Genomic DNA, 20,851 nt, shown 5'->3' with positions numbered 1-20,851 from the left:
GTTATGTCCTAAAGATCACGTCTTAAGGTTAAATCTTAGGGTTAGGTCTTAAGGTTAAGACTTAAGATTAAGTCTTAGAGTTATGTCTTAGGGTTAAGTCTTAAGGTTAAGACTTAGAGTTAAGTATTTAAGGTTACGTCTTAGGTTTATTGTCTTAGGGTTAAGTCTTAGGGTGTTGTCTTAAGGTTAAGTATTAATATTAAGCCTTAGGGTTAAAGTCATAAGATTTAATCTCAGGGTTAACTCTTATGGTTATGTCATAAGTTTAAGTCTTACTTTTAAGTCTTGGGGATAAATCCTTGGGTTAAGTCTCACGGTTAATCTCAGGGTTAAGACTTAGGGTTAAGTCTTAAGGTTAAGTCTTAGGGTTTAGTCTTAGGGTTCAGTCGTAGGGTTAAGTCTCAGGGTTATGCCTTAGGGTTAAGTCTTATGTTTAAGTTAAGTCTTAGGTTTAAATCATAGGGTTAAGTCTTAGGGTTAAGTTTTAAGTTTAAGTCTTAGGGTTAAGTCTCAGGTTTAGTTTTTAAGGTTAAGTCACAAGGTTAAGTCTTAAGGTTAAGTCTTAATTATAAGTGTTAGGGTTAAGTCTTAAGGTTAAGTCTAAGGGTTAAGTCTCTAAGATTAAGTATTAGGTTTAAGTCTCAGGGTTAAGTCTTAGGGATAAGTCTTAAGGTTAAGTCTTAAATTCAAGTCCTAGGGTTAAGTTTTAAGGTTAAGTCTTAAGGTTAAGTCTCAGGGTTATGTCTTAGGTTTAAGTCTCAGGGTTAAGTCTTAGGGTTAACTGTTAAGGTTAAGACCTAAATTTAAGTCTTAGGGTTAAGCCTTAAGGATAAGACGTAAATTTGAGTCTTAGCATTAAATCTTAAGGTTATGTCTTACGGTTAAGTGTTAAGGTTAAGTCTTAGATTTAAGTGTTATGGTTATGTCTTAAGGTTAAGTCTTAGTGTTAAGTCTTAGGATTAAGTCTTAAGGTTAACTCATAAATCTAAATCTTAGGGTTAAATCTTTGTGTTAAGTCTTAAGGTTAAATCTTAAGTCCTAGGGTTTGAGTCTTAGGTTTAAGTCTTAAATTTAAGTCTTTGGGATACGTCTTAGGGTTAAGTGTCAGGGTTAAGATTTATGTTTAATTCTTAAGTTTACGTCTTAGGGTTAAGTCTAAAAGTTTAGTCTTAAATTTAAGTCTTAGTGTTGTCTTCGGTTAAGTTATAGTGTTAAGTCTTAGGGTTACATCCTAAGGTTCAGTCTTATATTAAATTCTCAGGGTTAAGTCTTAGGGATAAGTCTTAAGGTTAAGCCTTAGTATTATGTCTTAAGATTCAGTCTTAAATTTAAATCTTAATAATAAGTCTTAAGGTTAAGGTTTGGGGATAAGTCTTAGGGTTAAGTCTCAGGGATAAGTCTTAGGGTTAAGTCTCAGGGATAAGTCTTAGGGTTAAGTCTTAAGGTTAAGTCTCAGGGTTAAGTCTTAAGGTTAAGTCTCAGGGTTAAGTCTTAGGTTAAGTATTAGTATTAAGTCTTAGGGTTAAGTCTTGTGGTTAAGTCCTAAATTTAAGTCTTAGGGTTATGTCTTAGGGATAAGTCTTAGGGTTAGGTCTTATGGTTAAGTCGTAAATTTAAGTCTTAGGGTTATGTCTTAGGGATAAGTCTTAAGGTGAAGTCTTAGGATCAAGTCTTAAGGTGAAGTCATTATGTTAATCCTTAGGGTTAAGTTTTAGGATTGTTTCTTAGGGTTAAGTCTTAATGTTAAGTGTCAGGTTAAGTCTTACAGTTAAGTCTTATGGTTACCTCTTAATGTTATGTCTTAGGGTTAAGTTATAAGGTTAAGTCTAAGGGTTAACTCCTAAGGTTAAGTGTTAAGTTTGAATATTAAAGTTAGGTCTTAAGGTTAAGACTTAGGGTTAAGTCTTATAGTTAAGTCTTTAGGGTTAAGTCTTAGGGTTAAGTTTTTGGCTTACGTCTTAGGGTAAAGTATTAAGGTTAAGTCTTAACCTTAAGTCTTAACGTCAAGTCTTAAGGTTGAGCCTTAAGGTTAAGTTTTAGGGTTAAGTCTTAGGCTTAATTTTTATGGTTAAGTCTTAAGGTTAAGTTTTAGGGTTAAGTCTTCTAGTTAAGTCTTAGGGTTAAGTCTCAGGTTTATGTCTTACGGTTAAGTCTTAAGGTTATGTTTTAAGGTTTAGTCTTGTAGTTAAGACTTAACGGTAAATCTGAAGGTTAAGTCTCATGGTTAAGTCTTAGGGATAAGTCTCAGGGTTAAGGCTCAAGGTAAGGTCTCAAGGTTAAGTCCCCGGGTTAAGTCGTAAGGTTCTGTCTTAAGGCTGAGACTTAGGGTTAAGTCTTAAGGTTAAGTCTTATGGATTGAGTCTTAGGTTTACGTCTTAGAGTTAAGTCTTGGGGATATGGCTTAGGGTTAAGTCTCAGGGTTAAGTTTCAAGGCTAAGTTTCAATGTTAAGTCTCAGGGTTATGACTTAGGGTTAAGCATTAAGGTTAAGTCTTAGGTTTCAGTCTCAGGGTTATGTCTTAGGATTAAGTCTTAGGGTTAAGTCTTAGGGTTAAGTATTAAATTTAAGTCTTAGGGTTAATTCTTAGGGTTATGTCCTAAAGATCACGTCTTAAGGTTAAATCTTAGGGTTAGGTCTTAAGGTTAAGACTTAAGATTAAGTCTTAGAGTTATGTCTTAGGGTTAAGTCTTAAGGTTAAGACTTAGAGTTAAGTATTTAAGGTTACGTCTTAGGTTTATTGTCTTAGGGTTAAGTCTTAGGGTGTTGTCTTAAGGTTAAGTATTAATATTAAGTCTTAGGGTTAAAGTCATAAGATTTAATCTCAGGGTTAACTCTTATGGTTATGTCATAAGTTTAAGTCTTAATTTTAAGTCTTGGGGATAAATCCTTGGGTTAAGTCTCACGGTTAATCTCAGGGTTAAGACTTAGGGTTAAGTCTTAAGGTTAAGTCTTAGGGTTTAGTCTTAGGGTTCAGTCGTAGGGTTAAGTCTCAGGGTTATGCCTTAGGGTTAAGTCTTATGTTTAAGTTAAGTCTTAGGTTTAAATCATAGGGTTAAGTCTTAGGGTTAAGTTTTAAGTTTAAGTCTTAGGGTTAAGTCTCAGGTTTAGTTTTTAAGGTTAAGTCACAAGGTTAAGTCTTAAGGTTAAGTCTTAATTATAAGTGTTAGGGTTAAGTCTTAAGGTTAAGTCTAAGGGTTAAGTCTCTAAGATTAAGTATTAGGTTTAAGTCTGAGGGTTAAGTCTTAGGGATAAGTCTTAAGGTTAAGTCTTAAATTCAAGTCCTAGGGTTAAGTTTTAAGGTTAAGTCTTAAGGTTAAGTCTCAGGGTTATGTCTTAGGGTTAAGTCTTAGGTTTAAGTCTCAGGGTTAAGTCTTAGGGTTAACTGTTAAGGTTAAGACCTAAATTTAAGTCTTAGGGTTAAGCCTTAAGGATAAGACGTAAATTTGAGTCTTAGCGTTAAATCTTAAGGTTATGTCTTACGGTTAAGTGTTAAGGTTAAGTCTTAGATTTAAGTGTTATGGTTATGTCTTAAGGTTAAGTCTTAGTGTTAAGTCTTAGGATTAAGTCTTAAGGTTAACTCATAAATCTAAATCTTAGGGTTAAATCTTTGTGTTAAGTCTTAAGGTTAAATCTTAAGTCCTAGGGTTTGAGTCTTAGGTTTAAGTCTTAAATTTAAGTCTTTGGGATACGTCTTAGGGTTAAGTGTCAGGGTTAAGATTTATGTTTAATTCTTAAGTTTACGTCTTAGGGTTAAGTCTAAAAGTTTAGTCTTAAATTTAAGTCTTAGTGTTGTCTTCGGTTAAGTTATAGTGTTAAGTCTTAGGGTTACATCCTAAGGTTCAGTCTTATATTAAATTCTCAGGGTTAAGTCTTAGGGATAAGTCTTAAGGTTAAGCCTTAGTATTATGTCTTAAGATTCAGTCTTAAATTTAAATCTTAATAATAAGTCTTAAGGTTAAGGTTTGGGGATAAGTCTTAGGGTTAAGTCTCAGGGATAAGTCTTAGGGTTAAGTCTCAGGGATAAGTCTTAGGGTTAAGTCTTAAGGTTAAATCTTAGGGTTAAGTCTTAAGGTTAAGTCTCAGGGTTAAGTCTTAGGTTAAGTATTAGTATTAAGTCTTAGGGTTAAGTCTTGTGGTTAAGTCCTAAATTTAAGTCTTAGGGTTATGTCTTAGGGATAAGTCTTAGGGTTAAGTCTTATGGTTAAGTCGTAAATTTAAGTCTTAGGGTTATGTCTTAGGGATAAGTCTTAAGGTGAAGTCTTAGGATCAAGTCTTAAGGTGAAGTCATTATGTTAATCCTTAGGGTTAAGTTTTAGGATTGTTTCTTAGGGTTAAGTCTTAATGTTAAGTGTCAGGTTAAGTCTTACAGTTAAGTCTTATGGTTACCTCTTAATGTTATGTCTTAGGGTTAAGTTATAAGGTTAAGTCTAAGGGTTAACTCCTAAGGTTAAGTGTTAAGTTTGAATATTAAAGTTAGGTCTTAAGGTTAAGACTTAGGGTTAAGTCTTATAGTTAAGTCTTTAGGGTTAAGTCTTAGGGTTAAGTTTTTGGCTTACGTCTTAGGGTAAAGTATTAAGGTTAAGTCTTAACCTTAAGTCTTAACGTCAAGTCTTAAGGTTGAGCCTTAAGGTTAAGTTTTAGGGTTAAGTCTTAGGCTTAATTTTTATGGTTAAGTCTTAAGGTTAAGTTTTAGGGTTAAGTCTTCTAGTTAAGTCTTAGGGTTAAGTCTCAGGTTTATGTCTTACGGTTAAGTCTTAAGGTTATGTTTTAAGGTTTAGTCTTGTAGTTAAGACTTAACGGTAAATCTGAAGGTTAAGTCTCATGGTTAAGTCTTAGGGATAAGTCTCAGGGTTAAGGCTCAAGGTAAGGTCTCAAGGTTAAGTCCCAGGGTTAAGTCGTAAGGTTCTGTCTTAAGGCTGAGACTTAGGGTTAAGTCTTAAGGTTAAGTCTTATGGATTGAGTCTTAGGTTTACGTCTTAGAGTTAAGTCTTGGGGATATGGCTTAGGGTTAAGTCTCAGGGTTAAGTTTCAAGGCTAAGTTTCAATGTTAAGTCTCAGGGTTATGACTTAGGGTTAAGCATTAAGGTTAAGTCTTAGGTTTCAGTCTCAGGGTTATGTCTTAGGATTAAGTCTTAGGGTTAAGTCTTAGGGTTAAGTATTAAATTTAAGTCTTAGGGTTAATTCTTAGGGTTATGTCCTAAAGATCACGTCTTAAGGTTAAATCTTAGGGTTAGGTCTTAAGGTTAAGACTTAAGATTAAGTCTTAGAGTTATGTCTTAGGGTTAAGTCTTAAGGTTAAGACTTAGAGTTAAGTATTTAAGGTTACGTCTTAGGTTTATTGTCTTAGGGTTAAGTCTTAGGGTGTTGTCTTAAGGTTAAGTATTAATATTAAGCCTTAGGGTTAAAGTCATAAGATTTAATCTCAGGGTTAACTCTTATGGTTATGTCATAAGTTTAAGTCTTACTTTTAAGTCTTGGGGATAAATCCTTGGGTTAAGTCTCACGGTTAATCTCAGGGTTAAGACTTAGGGTTAAGTCTTAAGGTTAAGTCTTAGGGTTTAGTCTTAGGGTTCAGTCGTAGGGTTAAGTCTCAGGGTTATGCCTTAGGGTTAAGTCTTATGTTTAAGTTAAGTCTTAGGTTTAAATCATAGGGTTAAGTCTTAGGGTTAAGTTTTAAGTTTAAGTCTTAGGGTTAAGTCTCAGGTTTAGTTTTTAAGGTTAAGTCACAAGGTTAAGTCTTAAGGTTAAGTCTTAATTATAAGTGTTAGGGTTAAGTCTTAAGGTTAAGTCTAAGGGTTAAGTCTCTAAGATTAAGTATTAGGTTTAAGTCTCAGGGTTAAGTCTTAGGGATAAGTCTTAAGGTTAAGTCTTAAATTCAAGTCCTAGGGTTAAGTTTTAAGGTTAAGTCTTAAGGTTAAGTCTCAGGGTTATGTCTTAGGGTTAAGTCTTAGGTTTAAGTCTCAGGGTTAAGTCTTAGGGTTAACTGTTAAGGTTAAGACCTAAATTTAAGTCTTAGGGTTAAGCCTTAAGGATAAGACGTAAATTTGAGTCTTAGCGTTAAATCTTAAGGTTATGTCTTACGGTTAAGTGTTAAGGTTAAGTCTTAGATTTAAGTGTTATGGTTATGTCTTAAGGTTAAGTCTTAGTGTTAAGTCTTAGGATTAAGTCTTAAGGTTAACTCATAAATCTAAATCTTAGGGTTAAATCTTTGTGTTAAGTCTTAAGGTTAAATCTTAAGTCCTAGGGTTTGAGTCTTAGGTTTAAGTCTTAAATTTAAGTCTTTGGGATACGTCTTAGGGTTAAGTGTCAGGGTTAAGATTTATGTTTAATTCTTAAGTTTACGTCTTAGGGTTAAGTCTAAAAGTTTAGTCTTAAATTTAAGTCTTAGTGTTGTCTTCGGTTAAGTTATAGTGTTAAGTCTTAGGGTTACATCCTAAGGTTCAGTCTTATATTAAATTCTCAGGGTTAAGTCTTAGGGATAAGTCTTAAGGTTAAGCCTTAGTATTATGTCTTAAGATTCAGTCTTAAATTTAAATCTTAATAATAAGTCTTAAGGTTAAGGTTTGGGGATAAGTCTTAGGGTTAAGTCTCAGGGATAAGTCTTAGGGTTAAGTCTCAGGGATAAGTCTTAGGGTTAAGTCTTAAGGTTAAATCTTAGGGTTAAGTCTTAAGGTTAAGTCTCAGGGTTAAGTCTTAGGTTAAGTATTAGTATTAAGTCTTAGGATTAAGTCTTAAGGTTAACTCATAAATCTAAATCTTAGGGTTAAATCTTTGTGTTAAGTCTTAAGGTTAAATCTTAAGTCCTAGGGTTTGAGTCTTAGGTTTAAGTCTTAAATTTAAGTCTTTGGGATACGTCTTAGGGTTAAGTGTCAGGGTTAAGATTTATGTTTAATTCTTAAGTTTACGTCTTAGGGTTAAGTCTAAAAGTTTAGTCTTAAATTTAAGTCTTAGTGTTGTCTTCGGTTAAGTTATAGTGTTAAGTCTTAGGGTTACATCCTAAGGTTCAGTCTTATATTAAATTCTCAGGCTTAAGTCTTAGGGATAAGTCTTAAGGTTAAGCCTTAGTATTATGTCTTAAGATTCAGTCTTAAATTTAAATCTTAATAATAAGTCTTAAGGTTAAGGTTTGGGGATAAGTCTTAGGGTTAAGTCTCAGGGATAAGTCTTAGGGTTAAGTCTCAGGGATAAGTCTTAGGGTTAAGTCTTAAGGTTAAATCTTAGGGTTAAGTCTTAAGGTTAAGTCTCAGGGTTAAGTCTTAGGTTAAGTATTAGTATTAAGTCTTAGGGTTAAGTCTTGTGGTTAAGTCCTAAATTTAAGTCTTAGGGTTATGTCTTAGGGATAAGTCTTAGGGTTAAGTCTTATGGTTAAGTCGTAAATTTAAGTCTTAGGGTTATGTCTTAGGGATAAGTCTTAAGGTGAAGTCTTAGGATCAAGTCTTAAGGTGAAGTCATTATGTTAATCCTTAGGGTTAAGTTTTAGGATTGTTTCTTAGGGTTAAGTCTTAATGTTAAGTGTCAGGTTAAGTCTTACAGTTAAGTCTTATGGTTACCTCTTAATGTTATGTCTTAGGGTTAAGTTATAAGGTTAAGTCTAAGGGTTAACTCCTAAGGTTAAGTGTTAAGTTTGAATATTAAAGTTAGGTCTTAAGGTTAAGACTTAGGGTTAAGTCTTGTAGTTAAGTCTTTAGGGTTAAGTCTTAGGGTTAAGTTTTTGGCTTACGTCTTAGGGTAAAGTATTAAGGTTAAGTCTTAACCTTAAGTCTTAACGTCAAGTCTTAAGGTTGAGCCTTAAGGTTAAGTTTTAGGGTTAAGTCTTAGGCTTAATTTTTATGGTTAAGTCTTAAGGTTAAGTTTTAGGGTTAAGTCTTCTAGTTACGTCTTAGGGTTAAGTCTCAGGTTTATGTCTTACGGTTAAGTCTTAAGGTTATGTTTTAAGGTTTAGTCTTGTAGTTAAGACTTAACGGTAAATCTGAAGGTTAAGTCTCATGGTTAAGTCTTAGGGATAAGTCTCAGGGTTAAGGCTCAAGGTAAGGTCTCAAGGTTAAGTCCCAGGGTTAAGTCGTAAGGTTCTGTCTTAAGGCTGAGACTTAGGGTTAAGTCTTAAGGTTAAGTCTTATGGATTGAGTCTTAGGTTTACGTCTTAGAGTTAAGTCTTGGGGATATGGCTTAGGGTTAAGTCTCAGGGTTAAGTTTCAAGGCTATGTTTCAATGTTAAGTCTCAGGGTTATGACTTAGGGTTAAGCATTAAGGTTAAGTCTTAGGTTTCAGTCTCAGGGTTATGTCTTAGGATTAAGTCTTAGGGTTAAGTCTTAGGGTTAAGTATTAAATTTAAGTCTTAGGGTTAATTCTTAGGGTTATGTCCTAAAGATCACGTCTTAAGGTTAAATCTTAGGGTTAGGTCTTAAGGTTAAGACTTAAGATTAAGTCTTAGAGTTATGTCTTAGGGTTAAGTCTTAAGGTTAAGACTTAGAGTTAAGTATTTAAGGTTACGTCTTAGGTTTATTGTCTTAGGGTTAAGTCTTAGGGTGTTGTCTTAAGGTTAAGTATTAATATTAAGTCTTAGGGTTAAAGTCATAAGATTTAATCTCAGGGTTAACTCTTATGGTTATGTCATAAGTTTAAGTCTTAATTTTAAGTCTTGGGGATAAATCCTTGGGTTAAGTCTCACGGTTAATCTCAGGGTTAAGACTTAGGGTTAAGTCTTAAGGTTAAGTCTTAGGGTTTAGTCTTAGGGTTCAGTCGTAGGGTTAAGTCTCAGGGTTATGCCTTAGGGTTAAGTCTTATGTTTAAGTTAAGTCTTAGGTTTAAATCATAGGGTTAACTCTTAGGGTTAAGTTTTAAGTTTAAGTCTTAGGGTTAAGTCTCAGGTTTAGTTTTTAAGGTTAAGTCACAAGGTTAAGTCTTAAGGTTAAGTCTTAATTATAAGTGTTAGGGTTAAGTCTTAAGGTTAAGTCTAAGGGTTAAGTCTCTAAGATTAAGTATTAGGTTTAAGTCTCAGGGTTAAGTCTTAGGGATAAGTCTTAAGGTTAAGTCTTAAATTCAAGTCCTAGGGTTAAGTTTTAAGGTTAAGTCTTAAGGTTAAGTCTCAGGGTTATGTCTTAGGGTTAAGTCTTAGGTTTAAGTCTCAGGGTTAAGTCTTAGGGTTAACTGTTAAGGTTAAGACCTAAATTTAAGTCTTAGGGTTAAGCCTTAAGGATAAGACGTAAATTTGAGTCTTAGCGTTAAATCTTAAGGTTATGTCTTACGGTGTAAGTGTTAAGGTTAAGTCTTAGATTTAAGTGTTATGGTTATGTCTTAAGGTTAAGTCTTAGTGTTAAGTCTTAGGATTAAGTCTTAAGGTTAACTCATAAATCTAAATCTTAGGGTTAAATCTTTGTGTTAAGTCTTAAGGTTAAATCTTAAGTCCTAGGGTTTGAGTCTTAGGTTTAAGTCTTAAATTTAAGTCTTTGGGATACGTCTTAGGGTTAAGTGTCAGGGTTAAGATTTATGTTTAATTCTTAAGTTTACGTCTTAGGGTTAAGTCTAAAAGTTTAGTCTTAAATTTAAGTCTTAGTGTTGTCTTCGGTTAAGTTATAGTGTTAAGTCTTAGGGTTACATCCTAAGGTTCAGTCTTATATTAAATTCTCAGGCTTAAGTCTTAGGGATAAGTCTTAAGGTTAAGCCTTAGTATTATGTCTTAAGATTCAGTCTTAAATTTAAATCTTAATAATAAGTCTTAAGGTTAAGGTTTGGGGATAAGTCTTAGGGTTAAGTCTCAGGGATAAGTCTTAGGGTTAAGTCTCAGGGATAAGTCTTAGGGTTAAGTCTTAAGGTTAAATCTTAGGGTTAAGTCTTAAGGTTAAGTCTCAGGGTTAAGTCTTAGGTTAAGTATTAGTATTAAGTCTTAGGGTTAAGTCTTGTGGTTAAGTCCTAAATTTAAGTCTTAGGGTTATGTCTTAGGGATAAGTCTTAGGGTTAAGTCTTATGGTTAAGTCGTAAATTTAAGTCTTAGGGTTATGTCTTAGGGATAAGTCTTAAGGTGAAGTCTTAGGATCAAGTCTTAAGGTGAAGTCATTATGTTAATCCTTAGGGTTAAGTTTTAGGATTGTTTCTTAGGGTTAAGTCTTAATGTTAAGTGTCAGGTTAAGTCTTACAGTTAAGTCTTATGGTTACCTCTTAATGTTATGTCTTAGGGTTAAGTTATAAGGTTAAGTCTAAGGGTTAACTCCTAAGGTTAAGTGTTAAGTTTGAATATTAAAGTTAGGTCTTAAGGTTAAGACTTAGGGTTAAGTCTTGTAGTTAAGTCTTTAGGGTTAAGTCTTAGGGTTAAGTTTTTGGCTTACGTCTTAGGGTAAAGTATTAAGGTTAAGTCTTAAACTTAAGTCTTAACGTCAAGTCTTAAGGTTGAGCCTTAAGGTTAAGTTTTAGGGTTAAGTCTTAGGCTTAATTTTTATGGTTAAGTCTTAAGGTTAAGTTTTAGGGTTAAGTCTTCTAGTTAAGTCTTAGGGTTAAGTCTCAGGTTTATGTCTTACGGTTAAGTCTTAAGGTTATGTTTTAAGGTTTAGTCTTGTAGTTAAGACTTAACGGTAAATCTGAAGGTTAAGTCTCATGGTTAAGTCTTAGGGATAAGTCTCAGGGTTAAGGCTCAAGGTAAGGTCTCAAGGTTAAGTCCCAGGGTTAAGTCGTAAGGTTCTGTCTTAAGGCTGAGACTTAGGGTTAAGTCTTAAGGTTAAGTCTTATGGATTGAGTCTTAGGTTTACGTCTTAGAGTTAAGTCTTGGGGATATGGCTTAGGGTTAAGTCTCAGGGTTAAGTTTCAAGGCTAAGTTTCAATGTTAAGTCTCAGGGTTATGACTTAGGGTTAAGCATTAAGGTTAAGTCTTAGGTTTCAGTCTCAGGGTTATGTCTTAGGATTAAGTCTTAGGGTTAAGTCTTAGGGTTAAGTATTAAATTTAAGTCTTAGGGTTAATTCTTAGGGTTATGTCCTAAAGATCACGTCTTAAGGTTAAATCTTAGGGTTAGGTCTTAAGGTTAAGACTTAAGATTAAGTCTTAGAGTTATGTCTTAGGGTTAAGTCTTAAGGTTAAGACTTAGAGTTAAGTATTTAAGGTTACGTCTTAGGTTTATTGTCTTAGGGTTAAGTCTTAGGGTGTTGTCTTAAGGTTAAGTATTAATATTAAGTCTTAGGGTTAAAGTCATAAGATTTAATCTCAGGGTTAACTCTTATGGTTATGTCATAAGTTTAAGTCTTAATTTTAAGTCTTGGGGATAAATCCTTGGGTTAAGTCTCACGGTTAATCTCAGGGTTAAGACTTAGGGTTAAGTCTTAAGGTTAAGTCTTAGGGTTTAGTCTTAGGGTTCAGTCGTAGGGTTAAGTCTCAGGGTTATGCCTTAGGGTTAAGTCTTATGTTTAAGTTAAGTCTTAGGTTTAAATCATAGGGTTAAGTCTTAGGGTTAAGTTTTAAGTTTAAGTCTTAGGGTTAAGTCTCAGGTTTAGTTTTTAAGGTTAAGTCACAAGGTTAAGTCTTAAGGTTAAGTCTTAATTATAAGTGTTAGGGTTAAGTCTTAAGGTTAAGTCTAAGGGTTAAGTCTCTAAGATTAAGTATTAGGTTTAAGTCTCAGGGTTAAGTCTTAGGGATAAGTCTTAAGGTTAAGTCTTAAATTCAAGTCCTAGGGTTAAGTTTTAAGGTTAAGTCTTAAGGTTAAGTCTCAGGGTTATGTCTTAGGGTTAAGTCTTAGGGTTAAGTCTTAGGGTTAACTGTTAAGGTTAAGACCTAAATTTAAGTCTTAGGGTTAAGCCTTAAGGATAAGACGTAAATTTGAGTCTTAGCGTTAAATCTTAAGGTTATGTCTTACGGTTAAGTGTTAAGGTTAAGTCTTAGATTTAAGTGTTATGGTTATGTCTTAAGGTTAAGTCTTAGTGTTAAGTCTTAGGATTAAGTCTTAAGGTTAACTCATAAATCTAAATCTTAGGGTTAAATCTTTGTGTTAAGTCTTAAGGTTAAATCTTAAGTCCTAGGGTTTGAGTCTTAGGTTTAAGTCTTAAATTTAAGTCTTTGGGATACGTCTTAGGGTTAAGTGTCAGGGTTAAGATTTATGTTTAATTCTTAAGTTTACGTCTTAGGGTTAAGTCTAAAAGTTTAGTCTTAAATTTAAGTCTTAGTGTTGTCTTCGGTTAAGTTATAGTGTTAAGTCTTAGGGTTACATCCTAAGGTTCAGTCTTATATTAAATTCTCAGGGTTAAGTCTTAGGGATAAGTCTTAAGGTTAAGCCTTAGTATTATGTCTTAAGATTCACTCTTAAATTTAAATCTTAATAATAAGTCTTAAGGTTAAGGTTTGGGGATAAGTCTTAGGGTTAAGTCTCAGGGATAAGTCTTAGGGTTAAGTCTCAGGGATAAGTCTTAGGGTTAAGTCTTAAGGTTAAGTCTCAGGGTTAAGTCTTAAGGTTAAGTCTCAGGGTTAAGTCTTAGGTTAAGTATTAGTATTAAGTCTTAGGGTTAAGTCTTGTGGTTAAGTCCTAAATTTAAGTCTTAGGGTTATGTCTTAGGGATAAGTCTTAGGGTTAGGTCTTATGGTTAAGTCGTAAATTTAAGTCTTAGGGTTATGTCTTAGGGATAAGTCTTAAGGTGAAGTCTTAGGATCAAGTCTTAAGGTGAAGTCATTATGTTCATCCTTAGGGTTAAGTTTTAGGATTGTTTCTTAGGGTTAAGTCTTAATGTTAAGTGTCAGGTTAAGTCTTACAGTTAAGTCTTATGGTTACCTCTTAATGTTATGTCTTAGGGTTAAGTTATAAGGTTAAGTCTAAGGGTTAACTCCTAAGGTTAAGTGTTAAGTTTGAATATTAAAGTTAGGTCTTAAGGTTAAGACTTAGGGTTAAGTCTTATAGTTAAGTCTTTAGGGTTAAGTCTTAGGGTTAAGTTTTTGGCTTACGTCTTAGGGTAAAGTATTAAGGTTAAGTCTTAACCTTAAGTCTTAACGTCAAGTCTTAAGGTTGAGCCTTAAGGTTAAGTTTTAGGGTTAAGTCTTAGGCTTAATTTTTATGGTTAAGTCTTAAGGTTAAGTTTTAGGGTTAAGTCTTCTAGTTAAGTCTTAGGGTTAAGTCTCAGGTTTATGTCTTACGGTTAAGTCTTAAGGTTATGTTTTAAGGTTTAGTCTTGTAGTTAAGACTTAACGGTAAATCTGAAGGTTAAGTCTCATGGTTAAGTCTTAGGGATAAGTCTCAGGGTTAAGGCTCAAGGTAAGGTCTCAAGCTTAAGTCCCAGGGTTAAGTCGTAAGGTTCTGTCTTAAGGCTGAGACTTAGGGTTAAGTCTTAAGGTTAAGTCTTATGGATTGAGTCTTAGGTTTACGTCTTAGAGTTAAGTCTTGGGGATATGGCTTAGGGTTAAGTCTCAGGGTTAAGTTTCAAGGCTAAGTTTCAATGTTAAGTCTCAGGGTTATGACTTAGGGTTAAGCATTAAGGTTAAGTCTTAGGTTTCAGTCTCAGGGTTATGTCTTAGGGTTAAGTCTTAGGGTTAAGTATTAAATTTAAGTCTTAGGGTTAATTCTTAGGGTTATGTCCTAAAGATCACGTCTTAAGGTTAAATCTTAGGGTTAGGTCTTAAGGTTAAGACTTAAGATTAAGTCTTAGAGTTATGTCTTAGGGTTAAGTCTTAAGGTTAAGACTTAGAGTTAAGTATTTAAGGTTACGTCTTAGGTTTATTGTCTTAGGGTTAAGTCTTAGGGTGTTGTCTTAAGGTTAAGTATTAATATTAAGTCTTAGGGTTAAAGTCATAAGATGTAATCTCAGGGTTAACTCTTATGGTTATGTCATAAGTTTAAGTCTTAATTTTAAGTCTTGGGGATAAATCTTTGGGTTAAGTCTCACGGTTAATCTCAGGGTTAAGACTTAGGGTTAAGTCTTAAGGTTAAGTCTTAGGGTTTAGTCTTAGTGTTCAGTCGTAGGGTTAAGTCTCAGGGTTATGCCTTAGGGTTAAGTCTTATGTTTAAGTTAAGTCTTAGGTTTAAATCATAGGGTTAAGTCTTAGGGTTAAGTTTTAAGTTTAAGTCTTAGGGTTAAGTCTCAGGTTTAGTTTTTAAGGTTAAGTCACAAGGTTAAGTCTTAAGGTTAAGTCTTAATTATAAGTGTTAGGGTTAAGTCTTAAGGTTAAGTCTAAGGGTTAAGTCTCTAAGATTAAGTATTAGGTTTAAGTCTCAGGGTTAAGTCTTAGGGATAAGTCTTAAGGTTAAGTCTTAAATTCAAGTCCTAGGGTTAAGTTTTAAGGTTAAGTCTTAAGGTTAAGTCTCAGGGTTATGTCTTAGGGTTAAGTCTTAGGTTTAAGTCTCAGGGTTAAGTCTTAGGGTTAACTGTTAAGGTTAAGACCTAAATTTAAGTCTTAGGGTTAAGCCTTAAGGATAAGACGTAAATTTGAGTCTTAGCGTTAAATCTTAAGGTTATGTCTTACGGTTAAGTGTTAAGGTTAAGTCTTAGATTTAAGTGTTATGGTTATGTCTTAAGGTTAAGTCTTAGTGTTAAGTCTTAGGATTAAGTCTTAAGGTTAACTCATAAATCTAAATCTTAGGGTTAAATCTTTGTGTTAAGTCTTAAGGTTAAATCTTAAGTCCTAGGGTTTGAGTCTTAGGTTTAAGTCTTAAATTTAAGTCTTTGGGATACGTCTTAGGGTTAAGTGTCAGGGTTAAGATTTATGTTTAATTCTTAAGTTTACGTCTTAGGGTTAAGTCTAAAAGTTTAGTCTTAAATTTAAGTCTTAGTGTTGTCTTCGGTTAAGTTATAGTGTTAAGTCTTAGGGTTACATCCTAAGGTTCAGTCTTATATTAAATTCTCAGGGTTAAGTCTTAGGGATAAGTCTTAAGGTTAAGCCTTAGTATTATGTCTTAAGATTCAGTCTTAAATTTAAATCTTAATAATAAGTCTTAAGGTTAAGGTTTGGGGATAAGTCTTAGGGTTAAGTCTCAGGGATAAGTCTTAGGGTTAAGTCTCAGGGATAAGTCTTAGGGTTAAGTCTTAAGGTTAAATCTTAGGGTTAAGTCTTAAGGTTAAGTCTCAGGGTTAAGTCTTAGGTTAAGTATTAGTATTAAGTCTTAGGGTTAAGTCTTGTGGTTAAGTCCTAAATTTAAGTCTTAGGGTTATGTCTTAGGGATAAGTCTTAGGGTTAAGTCTTATGGTTAAGTCGTAAATTTAAGTCTTAGGGTTATGTCTTAGGGATAAGTCTTAAGGTGAAGTCTTAGGATCAAGTCTTAAGGTGAAGTCATTATGTTAATCCTTAGGGTTAAGTTTTAGGATTGTTTCTTAGGGTTAAGTCTTAATGTTAAGTGTCAGGTTAAGTCTTACAGTTAAGTCTTATGGTTACCTCTTAATGTTATGTCTTAGGGTTAAGTCATAAGGTTAAGTCTAAGGGTTAACTCCTAAGGTTAAGTGTTAAGTTTGAATATTAAAGTTAGGTCTTAAGGTTAAGACTTAGGGTTAAGTCTTATAGTTAAGTCTTTAGGGTTAAGTCTTAGGGTTAAGTTTTTGGCTTACGTCTTAGGGTAAAGTATTAAGGTTAAGTCTTAACCTTAAGTCTTAACGTCAAGTCTTAAGGTTGAGCCTTAAGGTTAAGTTTTAGGGTTAAGTCTTAGGCTTAATTTTTATGGTTAAGTCTTAAGGTTAAGTTTTAGGGTTAAGTCTTCTAGTTAAGTCTTAGGGTTAAGTCTCAGGTTTATGTCTTACGGTTAAGTCTTAAGGTTATGTTTTAAGGTTTAGTCTTGTAGTTAAGACTTAACGGTAAATCTGAAGGTTAAGTCTCATGGTTAAGTCTTAGGGATAAGTCTCAGGGTTAAGGCTCAAGGTAAGGTCTCAAGGTTAAGTCCCAGGGTTAAGTCGTAAGGTTCTGTCTTAAGGCTGAGACTTAGGGTTAAGTCTTAAGGTTAAGTCTTATGGATTGAGTCTTAGGTTTACGTCTTAGAGTTAAGTCTTGGGGATATGGCTTAGGGTTAAGTCTCAGGGTTAAGTTTCAAGGCTAAGTTTCAATGTTAAGTCTCAGGGTTATGACTTAGGGTTAAGCATTAAGGTTAAGTCTTAGGTTTCAGTCTCAGGGTTATGTCTTAGGATTAAGTCTTAGGGTTAAGTATTAAATTTAAGTCTTAGGGTTAATTCTTAGGGTTATGTCCTAAAGATCACGTCTTAAGGTTAAATCTTAGGGTTAGGTCTTAAGGTTAAGACTTAAGATTAAGTCTTAGAGTTATGTCTTAGGGTTAAGTCTTAAGGTTAAGACTTAGAGTTAAGTATTTAAGGTTACGTCTTAGGTTTATTGTCTTAGGGTTAAGTCTTAGGGTGTTGTCTTAAGGTTAAGTATTAATATTAAGTCTTAGGGTTAAAGTCATAAGATTTAATCTCAGGGTTAACTCTTATGGTTATGTCATAAGTTTAAGTCTTACTTTTAAGTCTTGGGGATAAATCCTTGGGTTAAGTCTCACGGTTAATCTCAGGGTTAAGACTTAGGGTTAAGTCTTAAGGTTAAGTCTTAGGGTTTAGTCTTAGGGTTCAGTCGTAGGGTTAAGTCTCAGGGTTATGCCTTAGGGTTAAGTCTTATGTTTAAGTTAAGTCTTAGGTTTAAATCATAGGGTTAAGTCTTAGGGTTAAGTTTTAAGTTTAAGTCTTAGGGTTAAGTCTCAGGTTTAGTTTTTAAGGTTAAGTCACAAGGTTAAGTCTTAAGGTTAAGTCTTAATTATAAGTGTTAGGGTTAAGTCTTAAGGTTAAGTCTAAGGGTTAAGTCTCTAAGATTAAGTATTAGGTTTAAGTCTCAGGGTTAAGTCTTAGGGATAAGTCTTAAGGTTAAGTCTTAAATTCAAGTCCTAGGGTTAAGTTTTAAGGTTAAGTCTTAAGGTTAAGTCTCAGGGTTATGTCTTAGGGTTAAGTCTTAGGTTTAAGTCTCAGGGTTAAGTCTTAGGGTTAACTGTTAAGGTTAAGACCTAAATTTAAGTCTTAGGGTTAAGCCTTAAGGATAAGACGTAAATTTGAGTCTTAGCGTTAAATCTTAAGGTTATGTCTTACGGTTAAGTGTTAAGGTTAAGTCTTAGATTTAAGTGTTATGGTTATGTCTTAAGGTTAAGTCTTAGTGTTAAGTCTTAGGATTAAGTCTTAAGGTTAACTCATAAATCTAAATCTTAGGGTTAAATCTTTGTGTTAAGTCTTAAGGTTAAATCTTAAGTCCTAGGGTTTGAGTCTTAGGTTTAAGTCTTAAATTTAAGTCTTTGGGATACGTCTTAGGGTTAAGTGTCAGGGTTAAGATTTATGTTTAATTCTTAAGTTTACGTCTTAGGGTTAAGTCTAAAAGTTTAGTCTTAAATTTAAGTCTTAGTGTTGTCTTCGGTTAAGTTATAGTGTTAAGTCTTAGGGTTACATCCTAAGGTTCAGTCTTATATTAAATTCTCAGGCTTAAGTCTTAGGGATAAGTCTTAAGGTTAAGCCTTAGTATTATGTCTTAAGATTCAGTCTTAAAATTAAATCTTAATAATAAGTCTTAAGGTTAAGGTTTGGGGATAAGTCTTAGGGTTAAGTCTCAGGGATAAGTCTTAGGGTTAAGTCTCAGGGATAAGTCTTAGGGTTAAGTCTTAAGGTTAAATCTTAGGGTTAAGTCTTAAGGTTAAGTCTCAGGGTTAAGTCTTAGGTTAAGTATTAGTATTAAGTCTTAGGGTTAAGTCTTGTGGTTAAGTCCTAAATTTAAGTCTTAGGGTTATGTCTTAGGGATAAGTCTTAGGGTTAAGTCTTATGGTTAAGTCGTAAATTTAAGTCTTAGGGTTATGTCTTAGGGATAAGTCTTAAGGTGAAGTCTTAGGATCAAGTCTTAAGGTGAAGTCATTATGTTAATCCTTAGGGTTAAGTTTTAGGATTGTTTCTTAGGGTTAAGTCTTAATGTTAAGTGTCAGGTTAAGTCTTACAGTTAAGTCTTATGGTTACCTCTTAATGTTATGTCTTAGGGTTAAGTTATAAGGTTAAGTCTAAGGGTTAACTCCTAAGGTTAAGTGTTAAGTTTGAATATTAAAGTTAGGTCTTAAGGTTAAGACTTAGGGTTAAGTCTTATAGTTAAGTCTTTAGGGTTAAGTCTTAGGGTTAAGTTTTTGGCTTACGTCTTAGGGTAAAGTATTAAGGTTAAGTCTTAAACTTAAGTCTTAACGTCAAGTCTTAAGGTTGAGCCTTAAGGTTAAGTTTTAGGGTTAAGTCTTAGGCTTAATTTTTATGGTTAAGTCTTAAGGTTAAGTTTTAGGGTTAAGTCTTCTAGTTAAGTCTTAGGGTTAAGTCTCAGGTTTATGTCTTACGGTTAAGTCTTAAGGTTATGTTTTAAGGTTTAGTCTTGTAGTTAAGACTTAACGGTAAATCTGAAGGTTAAGTCTCATGGTTAAGTCTTAGGGATAAGTCTCAGGGTTAAGGCTCAAGGTAAGGTCTCAAGGTTAAGTCCCAGGGTTAAGTCGTAAGGTTCTGTCTTAAGGCTGAGACTTAGGGTTAAGTCTTAAGGTTAAGTCTTATGGATTGAGTCTTAGGTTTACGTCTTAGAGTTAAGTCTTGGGGATATGGCTTAGGGTTAAGTCTCAGGGTTAAGTTTCAAGGCTAAGTTTCAATGTTAAGTCTCAGGGTTATGACTTAGGGTTAAGCATTAAGGTTAAGTCTTAGGTTTCAGTCTCAGGGTTATGTCTTAGGATTAAGTCTTAGGGTTAAGTCTTAGGGTTAAGTATTAAATTTAAGTCTTAGGGTTAATTCTTAGGGTTATGTCCTAAAGATCACGTCTTAAGGTTAAATCTTAGGGTTAGGTCTTAAGGTTAAGACTTAAGATTAAGTCTTAGAGTTATGTCTTAGGGTTAAGTCTTAAGGTTAAGACTTAGAGTTAAGTATTTAAGGTTACGTCTTAGGTTTATTGTCTTAGGGTTAAGTCTTAGGGTGTTGTCTTAAGGTTAAGTATTAATATTAAGTCTTAGGGTTAAAGTCATAAGATTTAATCTCAGGGTTAACTCTTATGGTTATGTCATAAGTTTAAGTCTTAATTTTAAGTCTTGGGGATAAATCCTTGGGTTAAGTCTCACGGTTAATCTCAGGGTTAAGACTTAGGGTTAAGTCTTAAGGTTAAGTCTTAGGGTTTAGTCTTAGGGTTCAGTCGTAGGGTTAAGTCTCAGGGTTATGCCTTAGGGTTAAGTCTTATGTTTAAGTTAAGTCTTAGGTTTAAATCATAGGGTTAAGTCTTAGGGTTAAGTTTTAAGTTTAAGTCTTAGGGTTAAGTCTCAGGTTTAGTTTTTAAGGTTAAGTCACAAGGTTAAGTCTTAAGGTTAAGTCTTAATTATAAGTGTTAGGGTTAAGTCTTAAGGTTAAGTCTAAGGGTTAAGTCTCTAAGATTAAGTATTAGGTTTAAGTCTCAGGGTTAAGTCTTAGGGATAAGTCTTAAGGTTAAGTCTTAAATTCAAGTCCTAGGGTTAAGTTTTAAGGTTAAGTCTTAAGGTTAAGTCTCAGGGTTATGTCTTAGGGTTAAGTCTTAGGTTTAAGTCTCAGGGTTAAGTCTTAGGGTTAACTGTTAAGGTTAAGACCTAAATTTAAGTCTTAGGGTTAAGCCTTAAGGATAAGACGTAAATTTGAGTCTTAGCGTTAAATCTTAAGGTTATGTCTTACGGTTAAGTGTTAAGGTTAAGTCTTAGATTTAAGTGTTATGGTTATGTCTTAAGGTTAAGTCTTAGTGTTAAGTCTTAGGATTAAGTCTTAAGGTTAACTCATAAATCTAAATCTTAGGGTTAAATCTTTGTGTTAAGTCTTAAGGTTAAATCTTAAGTCCTAGGGTTTGAGTCTTAGGTTTAAGTCTTAAATTTAAGTCTTTGGGATACGTCTTAGGGTTAAGTGTCAGGGTTAAGATTTATGTTTAATTCTTAAGTTTACGTCTTAGGGTTAAGTCTAAAAGTTTAGTCTTAAATTTAAGTCTTAGTGTTGTCTTCGGTTAAGTTATAGTGTTAAGTCTTAGGGTTACATCCTAAGGTTCAGTCTTATATTAAATTCTCAGGGTTAAGTCTTAGGGATAAGTCTTAAGGTTAAGCCTTAGTATTATGTCTTAAGATTCAGTCTTAAATTTAAATCTTAATAATAAGTCTTAAGGTTAAGGTTTGGGGATAAGTCTTAGGGTTAAGTCTCAGGGATAAGTCTTAGGGTTAAGTCTCAGGGATAAGTCTTAGGGTTAAGTCTTAAGGTTAAATCTTAGGGTTAAGTCTTAAGGTTAAGTCTCAGGGTTAAGTCTTAGGTTAAGTATTAGTATTAAGTCTTAGGGTTAAGTCTTGTGGTTAAGTCCTAAATTTAAGTCTTAGGGTTATGTCTTAGGGATAAGTCTTAGGGTTAAGTCTTATGGTTAAGTCGTAAATTTAAGTCTTAGGGTTATGTCTTAGGGATAAGTCTTAAGGTGAAGTCTTAGGATCAAGTCTTAAGGTGAAGTCATTATGTTCATCCTTAGGGTTAAGTTTTAGGATTGTTTCTTAGGGTTAAGTCTTAATGTTAAGTGTCAGGTTAAGTCTTACAGTTAAGTCTTATGGTTACCTCTTAATGTTATGTCTTAGGGTTAAGTTATAAGGTTAAGTCTAAGGGTTAACTCCTAAGGTTAAGTGTTAAGTTTGAATATTAAAGTTAGGTCTTAAGGTTAAGACTTAGGGTTAAGTCTTATAGTTAAGTCTTTAGGGTTAAGTCTTAGGGTTAAGTTTTTGGCTTACGTCTTAGGGTAAAGTATTAAGGTTAAGTCTTAAACTTAAGTCTTAACGTCAAGTCTTAAGGTTGAGCCTTAAGGTTAAGTTTTAGGGTTAAGTCTTAGGCTTAATTTTTATGGTTAAGTCTTAAGGTTAAGTTTTAGGGTTAAGTCTTCTAGTTAAGTCTTAGG

Source organism: Falco peregrinus, unplaced genomic scaffold (assembly GCF_023634155.1).
Source record: "Falco peregrinus isolate bFalPer1 unplaced genomic scaffold, bFalPer1.pri scaffold_54, whole genome shotgun sequence".
Lineage (NCBI taxonomy): Eukaryota > Metazoa > Chordata > Aves > Falconiformes > Falconidae > Falco > Falco peregrinus.
The sequence above is the reverse complement of the archived record's forward strand: the minus strand, read 5'-3'. Positions refer to the sequence as shown.